We start from the raw sequence: 17,019 nt of genomic DNA on the forward strand, positions 1-17,019 counted from the left end.
TTTTTTACTTATCTCTGTTTTCCTTTCTGTTGAAATATTAATTTGCATATACTCTCTTGTTCTATGTTCTTTTCTTCCCCCCTGATATTTTCTTTCTCTTTGTTTCCTTCCTTACTTCTCTTTATCTTCCTCTTCTTCACCTCCTCTTTCCCCACTGTCTCCTCCACACTAAACACTCCACAAGTAGCCTATTACACCTACTTTACACATTACTACCATCCTATCCCTCTGAAATTCCTGACAATAGCCCTCCTCCATAGTGCCTGGATTACACCTTACACAATGTGGTATATTATTATCTCATGGTCCCATGTTTGGTATCACTGTGCTCCTCTCTTTATCCCCATTCCGCAGCTCCTCTTTTATACCCAAGTGAATACAAGTGGAACAAGTGGAAGAAAGAATGTCAGAGTTCAAAACAAATAGATATTAAATAAAAAAAGAAGAATATTTAGAGAAAAGACCAAGGAGTTGTGAAAGGAATATGCATGAACTCTGCAACTCCATCAAAAGACAAAACCTGTGAATCATGGGTATCAAATAAGAAAAGGTGCAAATCAAAGGTGTAGAAAACATAATCAACAAAGTAACAGCAGAAAACTCCCCAAATCTTGAGAGAGAGTGACCCAAACAGGTACGGGAATTCTCAAGGACACCAAATACTGATGACCAAAAGAGAGCCTCTACATAGAAAATTATTGTTAAAACAATTAGCACAAAGAATAAAGAAAGAATAATGAAGGCCCTGAGAGAGAAAAATCAAATGATATATAAAGCTAAGCCCATCAAAATAACAGCAGATTTTTTCAACAGAATCCTTAAAGGAAGAAGGCCATGAAACTGAGGTATTTCAAGTACTGAAAGAAAACCATTTCTTCATGGCATACTCTACCCAGCAAAGCTATCATTGAAAATTGAAGAAGAAATAAAAACCCTCCATGATAAACCAAAACTAAAAGAATATATGGAATCTCAAAATTATTCTACACACGAAAATGAAAATAAGCATAGTCATGAAAGGATGGAAATTATTAAACCTCAAGAGAAGAGCAGACAATTTGTACAGGTAGTGTATGATTAATTGCACACACAAAAAAAACCCTACATAAAAAACCCCACAAAATAAAAGGAATCACCACCTTCCTCTCAATATTGACTCTGAGTGCTAATGAAATCAACAACCCCATTAAAAGACATCAGTTGACAAGCTAAATTGAAAAGGAAGATGTGACAATTTGTTGGTTAAAAGAAACTCACCTTACACATAAACAAACAATGGCTGAAGATGCAAGGATGGAAGATGACTTATCAACTTGATGGCCCCAGAAAACTTCTGGAGTAGCTACACTTATATTAGATAAAGTAGACTTCAAATGTAATTCAGTCACAAGAGACAAAGAAGGTCACTCTATACTAATTAAAGGAACAATACATCAAGAGGAAATAACAATTGTCAATTTATATATTGCCAGGCTGGTGCATCCAACTTCATTAAACATACAATACTGGACTTTAAAACATAGGAAGATCCCAATGAAGTGATAGCAGGATACTTCAATACTCCACTACCACAGATAAGCCATTCAGACAAAAAAAAAACCAATGATGAAACTTTAGAATTGAATGACACCATAGATCAGATGGACCTGATAGATATCTACAGAGTGTTCCAGCTTGCAACAGATTGTAAATTGTTACATTCTTCTCAGAAACCATGGAACTTTCTCCAAATACATCAAATATGTCATAAAGCAAGTCTTAACAAATATAAGAATATTGAACTAAGCCCTTGCATTTTGTCTAACTAATTTGAAATAAAGCCAGAATTCAACAATAAAAGAAACAGCAGAAAATACTCAGACACCTGGGGACTGAACAACACTTTGCTCCATGACCAATGGATCATCAAAGAAATAAAGGAGGAAACTGTGGGACACAGCAAACGTAGAGCTAGGGATAAACTTTATAACCATGAATGCATATATCAAAAACTAAGAAAGATATCAAATAAATGACCTGATGTTGCATCCAAACCCTTAGAAAATCAAGCTAAATCCAAAACTAGCAGATGGAAAGAAATAATAATATAAAGGGCTGAAAACAATGAAATAGGAGCAAAAAATTCCATACAAAGAATTAATGAACAAAAAGTTGAATCTTTGAAAAGATAAATAACATTGATAAATCCTAAGCAAATCTTACTAAAATGAAAAGGGAAAAGACCCAAACAATTAAAATTAGAATCAAAACAGGAGAAATCACAATAAACAACAAAAAAATCCAGAAAATATTTAGGGAATACTTTGAAAATTCTATATTTAAATATATTCGAAAATATAAGAGAAATGGATAAATTTCTAGCTACAGGTGACTAAAAAATTGAATCAAGAAGCTGTAAATTACCTAAATTGATGTACAACAAGCTATGAAACTGAAGCGCCAGTAGTCTCTCAGAAAAGAAAATTCCAGAACCTGAAGAATTTGCTGCTGAATTCTACCAGACCTTTATAGAAGAACTAATATTAACACTCCTCAAACTTTTCCATGAAATACAAAGGAAAGGAACAATGCATAAGTCATTCTATGAGGCCAATATTACACTTATTTGAAAATTTGACAAGTATACAACAACAACAAAAAATAAATATAGACCAATCTCCTTAATAAACTTAGACGTAAAAAATTCTCAATAAAATATTGGCAAACAAAACTCAACAATATATATGAAAAATATCATACACCATGATCAAGTTGGTTCATCCCTAAGATGTAGCAATGGTTCAACATATGCAAATCATTAAATGTAATACAGTGTATTAACAGAGGCAAAGAAAAAAAAAACATGATCATCTCAATAGACTCAGAAAAAGCCAACAACAAATTTTATCCTTTCATGATAAAAGTTATGATGAAACTAGAAATAGAAGAATGTACCAAACACTATAAAGGCTATATATAGCAAGCCTGTAGCTAACATCACACTAAATGGGGAAATTCTGAAGCCATTTCTTCTAAAGTCAGGAAGCAGACAAGGTTGTCCACTCTCTTCACTCTTATTCAACAGTCTTGAATTTTCTAGCTAGAGCATGAGACTGGAAGAAGAAATAAATGGAATTTGATTAGGAAAGGAAGAAGTCAAGCTATCCCTATTTACAGAAGACTTGATCATATACCTAAAAGACCCAGAAAACTCCACAAAAAACCTCCTACACTTCATAAACACATTCAGCAAGGAAGCAAGATACAAGATCAATTTACAAAAATCAGTACCTTTACATATAGCAACAATAACCAGTCTGAGTTAGAATGTAAGAAAACAATTCTGTTTACACTAGCCTTAAAATGAAATAAAATACCTGGGAATAAGCTTGTCACAGGAAATAAAGTCCTCTGCCATGAAAATTATAACCATTGAATGAAGAAACTGAAGAAGATTACAGAAGATGGAAAGATCTCCCATGCTCATGAATTGGCAGAATCAATATTGTGAAGATGGCTATATTATCAAAAGTGATCTACATGTTCAATTCAATCCCCCCAAAATTCCAATGACATTCACCACAGAGATTAAAAATCAACCCTAAAGTTCATAAGGAGGCACAAAAGACCACAAATAGCCAAGGCAATACTGAATAAAAGAGCAATGCTAGAGGTATCACAATACCAGATATCAAAGTATACGACAGAGCCATATCAATGAAAACAGGATGGTACTGGTGCAAAAACAGACATGAAGACCAGTGAAAGAGTATAGAAGGCCAGATATGAATCCATACAGCTCTGCACGCTTTATTTTTGACCAAGGTGTCCAAACCATATGATGAAGAAAAGACAGCCTCTTTTACAAATGTTGCTGGGAAAACAGGTTATCTCCATGTAGAAAACTGAAGCTCGGTACATGTCTTTCACCCAGTATAAATATCAACTCAAAGTTTGAGCTAGTGCCAACTTCTAGCATGCTCCCCAATCAACTTGCAGTAGTCATGGTTCACTCAGGATTGCACTGATGTTCAACTCTCACCTACCTTAATTTGTTGTGAATCCCATTTTCCTGAGCTCATACCAGCTCTCAACTCACTCTCCATTCAACACAATCAAAACCTTAAACAACAAAGACAACTAAATGACAGGAATCACCACATACTTATTAATACTAACAACGAATGCTAACAGACCTAATTCCCTCATCAAAAGACACTGTGTGGCAAAGTTGATTAAAAAGGAAGATCCAACAATCTGTTGCTTACTGGAGACCCATCTCATTGACTGAAACAAGCACTGGCTGAAGGTGAAAGTCTGGAAGAAGATTTATTAAGGTAATGGTCCCTGAAAACAGGGAGGGGTAGCAATACTTATCTCAGACAAAACAGACTTCAAATCTACATTGATCAAATGAAATAAAGAAGGGCACTCCATACTAATAAAAGGTGAAATTCACCAAAAGGAAACAACAACTGTCAACTTATATTCACCCAATGTCAATGCACCCAATTACATCAAACATACTCTGAAGGACTTAAAAACATATATAGACTCCAACACAGTGGTAGTGGGAAACTTTAATACCACCCTATCACCAGTACACAGGTCATCCAAACAAAAACAATCATTAAAGAAATCCTAGAACTAATCACATCACAAATCAAATGGACCTAATTTATGTCTACAGAATATTTCATCCAACTTCTGCACAACATACGTTCTTCTCAGCAGCTCATGGAACCTTCTCCAAAGTGATCATATCTTAGGGCACAAAGCAAGCCTCAGCAAATATAAGAAAATAGAAATGCATTAAAACTGGAACTCAACACCAAACACAAAAGTAAAAAAAACATGTAAGGAGCTGGAAGCTGAACACCACATTGCTCAATTATCAATGGGTCACTGATGAAATAAAGCAAGAAATTAAAAGGTTTCTGGAGGTTAATAAAAATGAAAACTTGACCTACCAGAACCTATGGGACACAGCAAAGGAAGTCCTAAGAGGAAAGTTTATAGCCATGAGTGCATATGTTAAAAGAACAGAAAGATTTCAAATCAATGACCCAAAGTTACATCTCAAATTCCTAGGAAAACAACAAGCAAATCCCAAAACAAGCAGAAGGAGAGAAATAATAAAAGTAAGGATTGAAATTAATGAAATAGAAACAAAGAAAATACAAAGAATCAATGAAACAAAAAGTCAGTTCTTTGAAAAAATAAATAAGATTGACAGACCCCTGGCAAACCTGACTAAAATGAGGAGAGAAAAAACCCAAATCAGTAAAATCAGAAATGCAAAGGGGAGATAACAACAAACACCACAGAAATCCAGAAAATGAACAGAGACTTCTTTGAGAGCCTCCACTCTAATAAATTTGAAAATCTTAAAGAAATGGACATATTTCTAGATACTTATGACCATCCAAAACTGAATGAAGAGGACATTAATCACCTTAATAGATCTATAACACAAAAAGAAATTGAAGCTGCCATCAAGAGCCTCCCAAAAAAGAAATGTCCAGGACCTGATGGATTCCCTGCTGAATTCTATCAGACCTTTAAAAAAGAACTAATAACAACCCTCCTTAAACTTTTCCATGAAAAAGAAAGGGGAGGAACACTATGTAACCCATTTTGTGGAGCCAATATTACTCTCATCCCAAAACCAGACAAAGACACCTCCAAAATGTAGAACTATAGGCCAATTTCCTTAATGAAATTTGATGCAAAAATCCTCAATAAAATAATAACAAACTGAATCCAACAACACATTAGAAATATCAACCACCATGACCAAACTTGCTTCATCCCAGGAATGCAGGGGTGGTACAACATATGAAAATATATAAGTGTAATGCAGCATATTAATAGAAGCAAAGACAAAAACCACTTGATCATCTCAGTAGATGCAGAAAAAGCCTTTGATAAGATCCAACACCACATCATGATAAAATCTTTAAGAAAACTAGGAATAGAAGGAATGCACCTCAACATTGTAAAGGCTATATATGACAAACCTACAGCCAACATCATACTTAATGGTGAAAAACTGAAACCATTTCCCCTAAAAACAGGAACAAAACAAGGGTTCCCACTATCCCCACTCCTATTCAACATAGTTCTGGAATTCCTAGCCAGAGCATTTAGGCAAGAAAAAGAAATAAGAGGAATACAAATAGGTAAAGAAACTATCAAAATATCCCTATTTGCATATGTAATGATTCTATACCTTAAGGACCCGAAAGACTCTAACTCAAAACTCCTAGACACCATAAACAGCTATGGTAATGTGGTAGGATACAAAATCAACTTACAAAAATCATTAGCTTTTCTATATACCAACAACAAAAAAACTGAAAAAGAACATATGGGAAAAATTCCATTTACATTAGCCTCAAAAAAAATCACATACCTAGGAGTAAACTTAACAAAGGATGTGAATGACCTCTACAAGGATAACTGCAAATCCCTGAAGAAAAAGGAAGAGTACAGAAGATGGAAAGATCTCCTGTGCTCATGGATTGGAAGAATCAGCATATTAAAAATGGCTATACCACCAAAAGCAATCTACAACTTTAATGCAATTCCCATTAAAATCCCAATGACTTTCATCACAGAGATAAAAAAATCTACCCTGAAGTTCATTTGGAAACACAAGAGATGGCAAATAGCCAAGGCAAAACTCAGCAAAAAGAGCAATGCTGGAGGTATCACAATACCAGACTTTAAACTATATTACAAAGCAATAGCAACAAAAACAGCATGGTACTGGCACAAAAATGGACATGAAGAACAGTGAAACAGAATAGAGGACCTGGATATGAAACGACACAACTATACTCACCTTATTTTTGACAAAGGTGCCAAAAACATACTATGAAGAAAAGACAGTCTCATCAACAAATATTGCTGGGAATAGTGGTTATTCATCTGTAAAATACTGAAATTAGATCCATGTTTATCCCCCTGTACTAGTATCAACTGAAAATGGATCAAGGACCTTAATATCAGCCCAGAAACTCTGAAGTTAGTACAGGAAGGAGCAGGAAACACTCTGGAAGTAATAGGTATAGGCAAGGACTTCCTCAATAGAACCCCAACAGCTCAGCAACTAAGAGAAAGAATGGACAAATGGGACTTCACAAAATTAAAATGCTCTGCACAATAAAAGAAATTGTCTCTAAACTGAAGAGAACACCACAGACTGAGAGGAAATATTTGCCAGCTATACATCAGAAAAAGGACAGATAACCAGAATATACAGGGAACTTAAAAAACTAATCTCTCACAAAATCAATGAACCAATAAAGAAATGGGCAACTGAACTAAACAGAACTTTCTCAAAGAAGAAATTCAAATGGCCAAAAAACACATGAAAAAAATGCTCACCATCTCTGGCCATAAATGAAATACAAATCAAAACCTCATTAAGATTCCACCTCATCCCTGTTAGAATAGCCATCATCAAAAACACCACCAACAACAGGTGTTGGTGAGGATGTGGGGGAAAAGGAACCCTCGTACACTGCTGGTGGGAATGCAAGCTAGTGTAACCACTTTGGAAAAAAAATTAGAGGCTTCTTCAAAACCTAAACATAAATCTGCCATATGATCCAGAAATCCCTCTCCTAGGATATGCCTAAAGGAAGGCAACACAGGTCACTCCAAAGGCACCTGCACACCCATGTCTATTACAGTGCTATTCACAATAGCCAGGTTATGGAAACAACCAAGGTGCCCCACTATCGATGAATGGATTAAGAAAATGTGGTACTTGTACACAATGGAATTCTACTCAGCCCTGAAGAAGAATGAAATCTTATCATCCGCAAGTAAATGGATAGATGGGGAAAACATCATTCTGAGTGAGGTTACACTCTCTTTTTCATCTTCCCATCATTCCACTTGGTACTGTTTCTGTCCTTGGTCTATGTGCAATTTAGAATTAGCTAATTTACAATAGTAAAATTAACAAAACCAGGAAAGAAGGAGATAAAAGAAGAAGAAGAAGAAAGAGGGAAAAAAATGAAGAAACAAAGAAATCAACAGGGAGAAATGGTGAATAATAAAACAGCAAACAATACAAACAAACAAAGAAAAGAAAAAAAAAATGAAAAAAGAAAAAAAATTCCAGGTTCAGGAACAATAGAATTTCAGTTTTAGTAGTTCTGGTGTTATTCCTTTAGTATCCAGTCCTGTTTGTCTGCATCTCCTAGGCATGTTTGGAGCCAATGTCTGGTGGTGGTGAAGCCCTCCTGTGGTGGGCAGTGGCCAGTGTGCTGGTGGACCATTGGGCAGGTGCATCCTCATACACTGGTGTGCCAGTGGGCCAGCGGGCAGGCAGCATCCTGGCAGGCTGTCAGAGAGTCAGCGGCCCATCTCTTTTTTCAGTGTATCGTGATGTTAAGAAGCCTTTCCCAGTCTAGGGATAAGCATGCTGAAGTTTCAGCTTTCCCTTGTGCTTTACCTCAGCCAAGCATGTCTCCAGCATCTCAGCAAGGTCCCTGATTCATGGAGCTCATACAGTCTCCCTCTGTGTCCCAGTCACCATTTGAGTCCTCTTGTGGTATATTTAAATAGAAGCTTATAATAAACTTAATTATTTCTCTGGGGATTTTCCAAGTGAATGGATAAAATTTGGGGGGTGCACTGCAAGTTGGGGTCCCATAGGTCTCTGATGGATAAGATGTAAATTTAGCTTTGTGAAAACTAGATCTGTATTTAGAATACATTTGTACATAGTGAAACAATGCTCAAGTTTTCACAACTTTCCCTAGTGGGTCATGTGCACAGTGTCTAGTGCCTATGAATTGTAAATGGAATTATATTTGACTCCTCAAGCCTTGTCAACTCCACTTTCATAACTTTTGTGACAAGTTTATCACCATGACATGCATGCTTTCAAAACTTTTTCAAAAGTATTAAGTAAACAATATTAAAACATTTGATGTTAGAGGCTCATTAAAGTATATTTTCAGCAATGCATCCACTTTGCATGTTTATTTGAAACATTGCTCTTGTTAAACATACTGTTTTCTGTATCCCTTCTCCTCTCTACCTCACTCTTTACAGTTGTAAATCCATATGCAAAATCATGATCATATTTAAGGAAGTGTAGAAATCTGGACTGAAATTCCTCCAAAGTGAGCACATTTCTGATAAGGACACAAAGAATATCATGACCACAGTTTAATAAATCTTTGTGTTTGTAGAATTGATTCCTGTCTATGGTGAGGTACAAACAGTAAGGTGGAATCCATTGTCATGGTTCTTTTTTCTAGGACAGCTAGCTACCTGGGCAGAAAGCCAGACAATCTAGACTTTTATTTTTGACAGAGAACTAGCCCACTTACAAAACCATGTAATTCAAGCAAGATCATGCCATTGATCTTCACCCTAGAGTAAGAGTCATCAGTTATTAGAAATGCAGAATAGTACAGCTTCATTGGAGAGAAACTACAAAACTAGAGGCACATTCTCTTCTTGAAATTTGCTGAGCTATAATAATAATAGCATTTGTTAAGCTAATACTTAAATAAACAATTCCCCTGAAAATGGATGACAACATCCAAATCTTAAAATCTGCTAGAAAATTTCTGAAATCAGAAATTCTACATGACAATGTTTTTAATACTCCTTTGTTTTCGCTTTGTCTGTTTTCCAATGAAAAACCATGTGAAGCACGTTTATCTGGCATTATGTTTATAATGTATTATATGCTTATGATATAATAATATACAGGTATGAAAGGTTAAAACAAAGTCTGGTTATCTGCATATGACATATAATATGGGCATAAGCAGGGGTTTATTCCATTTTGTGTCATCATGTCTAGTGAAGCCTTGATTATATTAATGAGTGCACCTAGAAAGTGAAACAGATGAGAGTTCCAGTACAAGAGGAAATGAAGCCAAGTTTGGTGGCACATGCCTGTAATCCCAGTAATGAGGAAGCTAAATTAGAATGATTGCAAGTTTGAGGCCTAGCTGGGCTACATAGTGAGACACTGTCTCAAAAAAATGGGAATTAGAAAATCCATTTCCTAATACACAGCTGGCAATAGTTTTAATACTGCATAAATGAAGCAAAACGGATGTGAGAGAGCTTAGGAATTTATGTGACTGTTACCTTCTTTGAGAAAGCCTCCCTGAGTCTGGCTTGACTTGAAATTCTCTGCCTGACTACCATGCCTGAGATCCTCAGATGATCAAGAGATTTTTCCAAGGTTTTATTACCCAAGAGCTCTGTGACAGAGGTGACACTCCTCAGTCTGTAGATTGTGGAACAGACACTGGGATTTAATGATATGTCTTCACATGAATGAAGACAAAGGTCGATGCAAGGCAGCTGTGAGTAAGTCTTTTTTTTTTCTTTTTGATGGTACTAGAGTTTGAACTCACTTGCTAGGCAGAAATTCTTTTGCTTGAGTCACTCTGCCAACCCTTTCTTCCATTAAGTATTTTTGAGATAGGGTCTTACAAACTGTTTGCCCTGGCTGGCTTTGAACAGCATTCCTCCAGATCTCTGCCTCCTGTGGAGCTAGAATTACAGGTGTGAGTCAATGGCACCGGCTTTAGCAGATAATAGACTTTAATTTTAGTACTTCTGTTCCATTTAAAGTCTCTAAGAACTTTGTAAATGCCACAATGTACCCCTACCCAGCAAAATAATAAAAAAAAAAAGTAACTGAAATGTCCAGGTAGAAATATAAAAAAATATATAAATTACATTAAGCTTGTTACCATCTATAGCCTTCTATTAATACTATATCATTTTAATCACTGTATCATGGTAGTGTTTTTCTCAAGGTAATATTCCTCCTATTAAATAAGATAATTCATCTAAATATCATCATGGATTTTTTTATTCTATTAATATCAAAAAGAACATTTGTAGATGTTTAAATATTATCCCAAACATTTCTAAGATAAATCCCCACTGGCCATGAATTATGATCTTTTTAAGGCATTGTTAGTTTCAATTATTAATATGAATATTTTGTTAATATTAATAATATATTAGGCTATAAATTTTTTTAACTTATAATGGCTTTGTATTATTTTGGTATTGGTGTTTTATAGTTTTTATAAACAGGTTTAGAAGTATTCCATCTGTCTCTAGATTTTAGGGGTGTGTGTATCAAACCCAAGGCTTTACACATACGAGGCAAATACTCTACCACTGAGCTATATACCCATCTGTTTTATTTAGTCTCTAAAATGGTTTATTTCTTATATAGATATTCAAAAGAATTTATCATTAATGCCATCTAGACATGGGGATTTTTTTAACAAAAAGGATTAACTATTCTTTTTCTATAACAGATATAGACCTCTTCAGAGTTTTTCTATCTTCTCTTTTCACTTTTGGTTATATAATATACTATGTCATACATGTTTTAAGTTGAAAGCTTTTTGTTTTTTATTAGTGTATATTAAGTGTTAAAAATAGTGGTCTTCACAGGCTCAGAAAGACAAGGATTACATGTTTTCTCTCATATATGCAAGTCAGATCCAAAAGACAAACATATGCACAGAAATAAACATGATCTTATACAAATTTATATGTAGAACATCTCTGTAATAGTGGAATTACCCTGTGGAACTTAAGGGATGAAGGAAAGGTAAAAAAGAATACTAGATAGCCAACAATATTGAAATACATTACATCTGTGCAGGTATAGGATATAACGATATGTATTGAAAGTTGTTGAAGGGGAAGGGGTAAGAGAGATTAATAGAAGGGGTTTGTGAGTAAATTACACTCACAGTGGGAATTAATCAAGAAACCCCTTTGAACATTGACTTTGGAATTAATAATGAAAAGACTGTAAAATAGGTAAGTGGTGGGGTATGGAGTGTGAATGGAGGAGATAAAGGTAAGGGAATATGGTTGAAGGCTTCATATACAGATACAAAATAGAACAATGAAATATGTTATAATTGCTTTAAGTGAGAGGGAGAGGGTTCAGGGGAGAAGTGGTGAGGACAATCTAACCAGTGTACAATGTAAGGCTATTCAGAATTGTAACAATAAATCCCCCTTGTACAGCAAATATATCCTAATAAAAATAAATATATAGAAACTAAAAAAATCCTTGTGTTCATTATGACATTTTCACTCATGAATAAGATACTTTCTCTATATTTAGCCCCCTGTTATCCACACTTGCCCCCCTCCCCTTCCCTTAGGTCTTCTTCTTATTGTCTGACAATTCTCATTCTACTTTCATGTCTTTTTTAAGACTCCACATGAGAGAAAAATGCAAGACTTGTCTTTTTGAGTTCCAGGGAGATGCCATATGTTAGTGGCTGAAAGTTCCAATACCCAAGGCCCAAGTGCTGTATCACTAGCTACTGTTAGGAGCTGAGGGTGCTGACACTTAGGGCTTAAGAGCTATAACACTGATTCTCACCTGCTGGTGCCAACAGCAGTTGTGTGAGCCATGGATCATTGGTTGCTGGTGGGAGACACTGATAGTTAAGTCACAGAGCCATAAGCCTCTGACCTGAGCATCCAGATCTATAAGTCTTTGAGTTCTAGAGCTTGGAGCCATAGCTTCTAATTGTCAGAAACCAGAACTATAGTAAGCCTCTAGGTTTGTTGGTCCAGACTGGGCCCTTAGGACTCAAGAAAACACCAACACTGAAATAACCACCTTTTGCATATTCACAATTTCCATCCAGATATAGCAAAAGATCCCTAGACAGATGGTTAGTAACAATATTGGAAGAAAGGGAACATATTTCAGATGATTATCTATAAAAATCTGTAGCAAACACTATATTCAATGGTTAATCATTTGTTGTTAATCCATGATTATCTTACCCATAATTAATTATACTTTCTTAAAAGTCCAAGACATATATTTCAGGGTATATTAAAAATGCAGGTGAGTTTTATCAGTCACCTTACATATATCATTACAAATTAGTGTATGTTACTATAAGCACCTAGCTGTGTATGATTAATTTTGAATAAGGGATTTGCTTTTATTTCATAATATATTTTCATTATTACGCTAGCTGTGCTTCTTCACTATAAAATAAGTACATGTCTTCATAAGATCATTCAGAACCAGGTTTCTTTGCTCCCTATATACTTCACTATACACAGTCATATGCAATGAAAAATCTTTTATCACTACTTCTGGTAAATAATCCATAGGAGAGAGATCCTAGTCATTGCAATAAGGAAAGAAAAATGTATTAAAAGTAGGAAAAGAAAAAACAAAATGTTATCTGTAATACCATCTAGCGGCAGAACCTGGGTGACTGAAGCCATAAAAAGATGAGGGGACTACTGAGTCCTACTCAATAGGCACTTTAATGAAGTATACATTGCTTTTTATAAACTCCTTTTACACAGAGAGCATTTGGTCAGAAAAACATGCCAAGTATTACATGTCAAGGTAACATTAGCACAGGGAAGCACAGTTAAAATTAACTCTTTGTTATGTCTCCTTTAAAACAGGAACAGAGAAACAGGAGAAGCACACAGTCAACATAACTTTCTTATTTACATCTGAAGGACATGAAGCCATCTGGGAACCTTAAATACTGTTTTTCTGGACGTCTGGCTTTTTCACAAGAAGAGACACCAACTCACACAGGCAAGGTCTGGTCTGAGACTTTTGCCCCAGTTCCTTGGAGCTTTCTCACAAGGCCAGATGTCGACTCACACAAGCCAGGTCCCACTGCTGGCTCTGACATTCATCTTTCACAGACACCATAATAGAATGCATCTAGATAATCCCAAACAATCTACACAAAAACTGCTATAATTAATAAACAAATTTATCAAGGACATTAAATACAGCATCATATGTACAATTCAAATATCTGTATACCCAAATAATTTAATTTTTTCAGTTTGAATTACCTGCATGACATAGTGCTAAAGTTTGAAAAAGCTAATAGAAAGATGTGTACCCTATGTGGATTTATAGGATTCAAATCTGTATAGTCTCTCTTCTACCAATAAATGATTATGTTCTTAGGACTTCTAATTATGAGGAACAAAATTGTTCCTCAGAAAATTCTTAGTCGCTCAGCTAATGTCCTTAGCATTCAGTTATATCTGATTCTTAAGTTTCTTTTTTTCCTATTGCAAACATGCACACAAACACAGGAAATCACTTCTCACCTTCCCCTGCGTGACTCTGAGAATGTGAAGAGTCAGGGTAACAAAGGAGAGACTATACTCCAAATAGAAAAAGGGAAAAAGGGCATCAGAAATCATGAAAGAGGTGACAAGATAGCTGAAAACATAAAGAAACAGAAAGGTAATATACCGAAAAGTAGGAAATAGTCCATACTTCCAACTATGGGTCTTTGGTGAGGGGGAGCAAACTCCAGAAACACAAGGTAAGCCAGGAAAATCTGATGACAATAGACTGACACAGTGAGTTGCAGACAAGCCCACACTTCCCACAAGACTTAAATCCTGTGTGGGAGTTTACTGTGACAGCGATTCTTTCCATGTGTTAGGCTAACATTGGAGAAAAAAATGTTATTTTTCCACTCCTTATATCTTGGAGAGATAAGGGCAGGAACTATTTTGAGAAGGGGCCTATTGTTTGAGAATGAACTACAGTTTGGACCTGAAAATAAGGAACAGTTGGAATTCAGGGAGCCTGTGGACACCCAGTCACAGTATTTGGATGGAAAATGACCTGAAGAAGTGGTTATAGAGAATGAAACAACTAGAAATTTAAGCTGCAGGGAGCTTGGGCAGTGAATGGCATAGTGGTCCGTGGCAAGTAGTGAGCCCCATCACCTGAAGGTAACTGCAGAAAAAGAGCTCCAAGCCCAGGCTGGATTGCTGGGCCTCTGGGATCTTCCTCCTGCCTTCATGTAGCTTGTTGCCAGGCAAGACTAAGAGCTATGAGCCCAAATCCCAGGAATCACTCAATTTCCCAGCCTCTTCTCTCTCAAAATGTGGTTAAATGCTTGCTGGGGTCTAAAAGTACTAAGACTGGCAGACATAGTGACAAGCTCCTTCAATTCTCACCCTCCAGTGCAGAATTCAGTGCTCTGCTTACTTATCCCACTTTTCAATAGGATTTGAAGGAAACCTGCTGTTCTTAGAGGCACAAACTGAGAGAGTGGCTGTGGAGAGACTGGAAACCTATTCAGCCCAAGAGCTGCAGTGCTCTTTGGGTGTAGTGTAGCACTTTTCATTGTTACATGATGAAAGGAAGTTTCTAAAGTGAATGCAGCCCTAAAGTTGACAACTTACCCTTGACTGGTCTTTCTCTTAGCTAACATACAGCACCAACTTGCACACTAGGAATGACAAGAAGCTGTAGCTAGTTTTTTGTTTCTGAGTGGGGCTGGGGATCATGCTGGTGACCTGAACATATGGGAGAATATTTGGCTTCTGAACAACACTCCCAAGCCAGTGGTGAGAAACTGCACCTCAACCCTGCCATTTCACAGTCCTACTTAAACATTGAGGATATCTCAACTGAAAGAATATAGGTGATTGACCCTCCAAAGACTTCACCTCTGATAAACAAAATTCCAATGCAGAAACACAAGAAATATGAAAATAACAAGTAACATGACTCAAAAACTCAACAGTGCCACAACAATGTATTCTAATATTAATGATGTGGGTGAAATCCCAAACAATTCAAAAGAGAGGTTATAAAAATGATTAATGAAATCAAAGCAGATGTGAATTAACACAAATAAATTGCTAAATGAAATAAGAAAGACAATTCAGGATATGAATGAGAAATTCAATAAAGACATAGAATGCCTGAAAAAAAAGAAATCAAAATTCTTGAAGCTGAAAGTTAATAATTCAACAAAAGGACTCAGTTGAAAGTTTCATTAACAGAGTATTTCAAGTAGAAGATAAATATAAGGGCTTCAGGTAAGGTAAATGTACTAGAACATTCAGACAGTCAAACCTATGAATCATGGGCATAGAAGAAAAAGAAGAAGTACAAAATAGAGGCACAGAAAATGTATTCAATAAAATAATAGAATATAATTTCACAACTCTTAGGATAGAGATGGTTATCTAGGTATAGGAGGCTTTTAGAATACCAAACAGATATAACTGAAGCAGGGAGGAGGACTGGAAGAGAAACAGACAGTCTGGTTTCTGATAATGAGGCAAGGGGAAGGGATGGCAAAGCAGAGAGATAAAACTTAAACAATTGAAACATGAAGAAGGCCACATAGCACTAGGGGAATGAAATAGCCAATGAAGTCACATGCAGCCATATGTGGGTTGAACTTTGCTTTTTGTTTCTGTAACCTGCTTGCAAGGGTATATAAGGTGAGACCTCTTTGTTCTCGGGGCTCAGTCTTTGGACACAAGTTTGCCAAGTCTGTGCCAGCACAATAAAACATTGCTTCCTGTTAAAGTGCCTCAGTATCCCATATCTATGTCTGAGATTCCCACAATATAATCAGAAAATAGTCTTCCCACATCATATTGTTGTTGAAATGAAAAATAGACAGAATAAGGAAAGAATATTGAAAACTGAAAGAGAGAAGAACCAAGTCACATATAAAGCCAAACCGAGCAGAATGACAGCTGAGTTTTCAACAGAAACTTTAAAAGGCAGCAGTGCATGGAATTATGTACTTCAAACTCTGAAAGAAAATAGCTACCAAAAAAGATTTCTAATCCATCAAATCTATCCTTCATAGTTGAAGGAGAAATAAAAACTTCCATGATAAACAAAAGCTAAGCAATTCATGACCACTAAAATAGCACTTCAAAAGGTGATTAAATGAATCCTGAAAACAGAAGAGAAAGATGAACAAATCCCTAAGAAAATGGGAAGGAATAAATCTCCTTAGATGAGTAGATAAGCAAATGAGGTTAGAAAAGAAAGAAACATTACAAAAACAACAAAATGACAGAAATTAATACATATCTTGCAATAATAACTCTGGATATTAATGGTCTCAATTATCCAATTAAAAGAAACAGACTGGCAGATTGGGTTAGAAAAACAAGACTCAACAATTTGTTACCTACAAGAAACACCCTTGCTAAAAAAGACAGACTTGG

Source organism: Castor canadensis, chromosome 1, assembly GCF_047511655.1.
Source record: "Castor canadensis chromosome 1, mCasCan1.hap1v2, whole genome shotgun sequence".
Lineage (NCBI taxonomy): Eukaryota > Metazoa > Chordata > Mammalia > Rodentia > Castoridae > Castor > Castor canadensis.